We start from the raw sequence: 5,025 nt of genomic DNA, 5'->3' as shown, positions 1-5,025 counted from the left end.
AAAAACCCGCGAGAGCAAGCTCAAAGCAGAATACATCATGAAACCATGAGGATAAATAAACCCCCTTAAAATGAGGTGGAAAACAACCAAGGCTGAGGTTGAAAGTGCCACCTCAAACCTTGTAAGAGTCTTAGAGAAGAAAGGAGAATCCTTCCATTCCCTGAAGAAAGAAGCCCTCCTAGCTGAGGCTGCACAGGAGTCTCCCTACATGCTCGTCCATACGGCCATCAAAGTATGTATGGTGTCTGTCCAGATACTAGCCAATGTGTGTGAGGAATGAACCTGAGTTCCCTCCAATGCCTCTGTGCATCTGGCTCTCCAGATATGCCAGGCTGCTATGCTCACCAGTATCTCCCAAGAGGTATCCACAGAGGCATGTACAGCTGCAAAAGGAAGGTGTGGTACCATATCCAAAGAACAGGACTCAACCTGATGACATCGAATCGAAATGGCCCGAGAAGAGTCATGTCCCTCATAAAAGACCTGGGGCCCAGTAAAAGAAAGCCAAGCCATTGAGTCCCATGTCATAAAGAATGGGAAGTGCACAAAGTGACTGAAAATCCTGGCTACCCCCATCCAAATCATCCTTGCCTGTCTGCAATCCCATAAGCAATGCTGAATTGTCTCCAAAGCAGAGAGGCAACGAGGGCAAGTAGGGTCGGCTCCGAATCTGGATCTCCAAAGGTTCACTGCAATCCCACCATGGATAGAAAGCCAAAAGAAAAGAGTGATCTTTCTATTCCTGTGGGATTTCCAGAGTCTCCTCCAGAAGCACCTCTGCAAATCCGTAGTGATATAAAATGCCTCCCAATGAGGAACTCTGGAAGGTCTCCAACCTTTACTACTGAGTTGGAATCTCTTGGCATTACTGACAATGTAGCGAAAGAAAGGGATGCTATTCTCTCATGCCCTGCGTCAATCCACTCCCACTCTCCAGGGTCCCACTGCAAATACCTAGTGGGGGAATCCCAGACTATTGGTTGAACCATACAACCAAAATCCACTCCCACCCTTCACATTGCGCATCGGGTCGGTTCCCATCTTCATCTATCATGTGTTTACATCCTTGAGAGGACATTGGGCTTTGTGATTTGTTGTCAGGGGTGTCTGTCAGAGGATTTATACCTTGTTGAGCCAAGCATTGCATGATTTTTTAGAGAGAATTCCGAGATTGCAATACATATCCTAGCACGGGACTTTTCTTGCAGGTTTGAGGTGCATCCTTTGCCAAGCATTGGCTTTGGAAGTGATGTCTATTGCTTGAGCAGGGCGCTCACAACACGTGAACTTTGCTGAAATGGCATATAGTAGAATTTGAATGATGTCTTTTAGATGCTTGCACAAGAGAATAGTTTGGATGGCACCAACTATTCTCTCTGGGGTTCTATGATGCGGAATCTCTTGGTTGCAAAAAAATTAAGGGTTTATGTCATGGGTGATGATGCGGAATCTCTTGGTTGCAAAAAAATTATGGGTTTATGTCACGGGTGATGAAGCCCATTCAGAGGGATTTTCACTTGGCTAAGAAGCTTGCTGTTACCATCTCGCTGGATCAGTTTGTGTTAGCCAAACCTCCAAAGTGGGTTCAGGGTCGCAATGGTGGTGCAGGGGGGGGGGGGGGGAGAGAGCAAGGGCAACAACACGTTGCTCCAGTTTTGGTCAAGTGCAAGCACCTACAAGTGTTACTCTTGAGCAAAAGAGGTGAAATACACATGATGGCCAAGCATTATCTTTGATTTCATTAATGTGGAGAGGTTTATTATCCCTCATGTTAGGTCCTGCTGGACTTCCAAAGCTACCAAGAATATTTTGGAAAATATGTATTAAGCTCGTACTGAGGCGGGAGTCTCATATTTGAGCAAAGAGCTTGATATTGTGTGCATGCATGAGAGTGACTCTATGTAGGACCATGTCACCAGGATCAAGACTTGCATGAGCAACTCTTGAATATTGATAAGGTCATTCTAGACTCAAGCTTGTTACCACTACTTTGAACTCTTGTTGGAGTCTTAACTTTTTTTTCAGACATCTCTCAACCTTTCGACGCAAGGGAATCAAAAGCGTCTCACTTCTGAAGAGTTGGTAGCACTCTTGTTTGTAGGAGGAGCAAAGGTGAAAGAATATGGCTTCATGTTCTCGTAGTGGGGAGCATGCTTTTTCAGCCAAGAATAAGGCCAAAAAGAAAGTTCAGCCAAGGCATGCCTCTAGCAGTGGTTTTGGACATGCGAGTGGGAAAGATAATAAGGATGCCACAATGCCTTTCAAGAAAAGGAAGTGCCATTATTGCAAAAAGCCAAGTCATCACATCATTGAATGACCCAAGAGGCTTGCAATTACTCCAATTCTTGCTGACGGCCATAGTGCCATTGCATTGTGCAAAATCTTGTATTTCTTGCTCATACAAAACACATTGAAATTCATAATCATTATGTCAGGGAGCGGCTACATGCATGGGACATCAGCTTGGTCTCCTGCCCTACACAGCAAAATGTGGCACCACACCAAAGCATTACTTGTCCAAAGTTTGAGGCTTTTCACAAAGCTTTAAACTTATATCCATTTGGTGATTGATGTTTACCTTTTACATTGTGACACATTCACTGCAGGGGGGTGTTAGAAATATTTATGTTTTCGAAGGTAGTGGCCAATAGGGCTAGGGACACTTTTTCATTTTATTAAGGTTTTTTACCCGTAACCTCAGTTAGAGGTTGAGTTTGTGGGTGAGTTAGTCACCACACATCTTTTGACTCCAATTAGGGTCCATCCTGGGGTTTTGTCTATATGACTACCCTAGCCTTGTTGTCACATGCACCAAGGTCAAGCCCAAGTGCCAGTGACAACTGGCTCTCTAGCCTGCTTGAAATGGCCCAAAGGGCCTGGTTTTATAGGCAAGGGCCAGCAGCTTGGTCGGCCAAAACCAACCAGCCAGTCGGTTGTGCTGGTTCCCAGCCTATATAAGGGGCCTTCTGCCACCCCTTTTTACTCACTCAGCTTCCTCAGTTTAGGACTCAACTCCCAGCCTCCAGCACCGCTTCCAGCCAGCATAGGACGTGGCAGTGACAACTGGCTGTCTAGCCTGCTTGAATTGGCCCAAAAGGGCCTGGTTTTATAGGCAAGGGCCAACAGCCTGGTCGGCCAAAACCGACCATCCAGGCAGTTGTGCTGGCCCAAGGTTGGCTGGTTCCCAGCCCTATATAAGGGGTCTTCTGCCCCGTTTTCAAGGTTCTAGGCTGTATGAACTTGAGATGAATCTGAGGTGTAACATGCATGGAACCCAAGACTTAACAATCCACACGTCTTTTTCATTTATAAGGGTTGATTGCCTTCTTTCTTTTGCTTGATTGCTTATTAACAGATAGGTGATCCAGTTCTCAAGTGTCTACATCTCAGCCCATATCTGCTATAGCTACATCATCCTTGCTACCTGTCGTCCTTTCTTTGGATTTTTTGGAATTATCCAAGTCCTTGACTTGCTGGACTGCAATAAACAAGACAACTGTCTATACAGTAGTACAAACTATCCACACAAGAAGAGTTAATCTCTTTTTCCTCAATATTTCATGTGTTTTTTGTCTAAACTGCAATGCATATAGAAGATAAGGTCCCTATAGGTGGACATCGTCAATGTTGATTTTGGTGGCTGATTTGCCACGAGAAGCAATAAATTTGCCTAGTACTTACTGTTAATGGATGCTAATGTTTGACTGCTCATACCTTTATGATGGCTTCTCATACAATGTAAATGGCTACCCATACCACAAACAAATTTAATTGCTCATATTGATGTTAACCACTGTTCATATCAACCTGGGGCTTTCTTTCTCCAAAGTTAGGCTAGCTGGGTACTTCCAGGCCTTAGCAGAAATTGCTTGTAGGTCAAGTGGATTGTCTGACATAACATACCTAAACAGAATGATTCATGGAGAACAATTTGCACTGGCGTACGTGTTTTTGGGGTGGACTAGGAACGGGTGTGTGGGCGGTGCGGGGCACGGGGGGGGGGGGGGGTGATTGGTAGAAATGGTACTGGTATAAGTCTATAATGCTTTCCTGCTTCTATGGTTTCAGATTCATTCCACCTCCAGTATTTCAATGCCTCCATCCTTTTTCACGGAGGACATATGTGCGCAACCTGAGCTCGATGCGCTTGGAGTGCTTGGTGATCTAATTTGGTATTGTGCTCGAGCTTTTCTCTGGGCAACTACTTATGAGCTTCAAGTGAGTGTCACTGCCCTTCCTGGGGCAAGGTTTAATGGAGGAGTAATAATGGCGTGTGGTGCTTGTTTCTTGTGGAACGATGGACGAACAACGACTTTTCATTGCTCATTCTTGGAAAATATGGCAATGTCATTAGTATTACAGGGGACTAAAGGTACCCTTGAGGTGGAAGACTTTGTTGTACCCTTTAAGGAACATGTAGCACAGTTCAAGATTCGTACGAATGCACAGTTTGGACCTTTAGACACGAGCTTAACATTATTACTCATCAAGCCCACACAAGCCTACCTCAAGAATTCCTAATGATTCAAAACTTTTCCTTCCTTGTGAAGGGAATCAAGGATGGCACTAAAACCACAGATTCTTCATACTTCATAATTGCCAAGAAAACAGAGCAGTTGCTCAACGCTGTCAAACTGGAAGGGTAAGAAATTGTCAACACTGCAGTGTGTATTGGATCAGTTTATGACTTTAACAAGCAAACAATGAGCAATAAATGCATACGCATCTGGTGTTGCATTTAAGTATGGACACTTCGTCACTTCTGTACATTATCAAGAGCTTCACTTGTACTTATCTATTTATAGATGTGTACATGCATGAGTGCCCTCCTACCCAAGTTGATCCCAAAAGAATTGGAAATTATTCAGTCAAAGAGAGAGAGAGAGAGAGAGAGAGAGAGGGAGAGAGAGAGAGAGAGAGAGTATCATGGATTTCCTGAAGCATAAACATTGTATCTACATACATGCATACATGTATACACACATATATAGACTAAAAATAATCATATGTGAGTGCCCAAAAAGT

This window comes from Dipteris shenzhenensis, chromosome 19 (assembly GCF_047967505.1).
Source record: "Dipteris shenzhenensis isolate YYH24624 ecotype China chromosome 19, Dip_SZ_1.0, whole genome shotgun sequence".
In the NCBI taxonomy this organism is placed as follows: Eukaryota; Viridiplantae; Streptophyta; class Polypodiopsida; order Gleicheniales; family Dipteridaceae; genus Dipteris; species Dipteris shenzhenensis.
Note: the sequence above shows the minus strand (reverse complement) of the source record.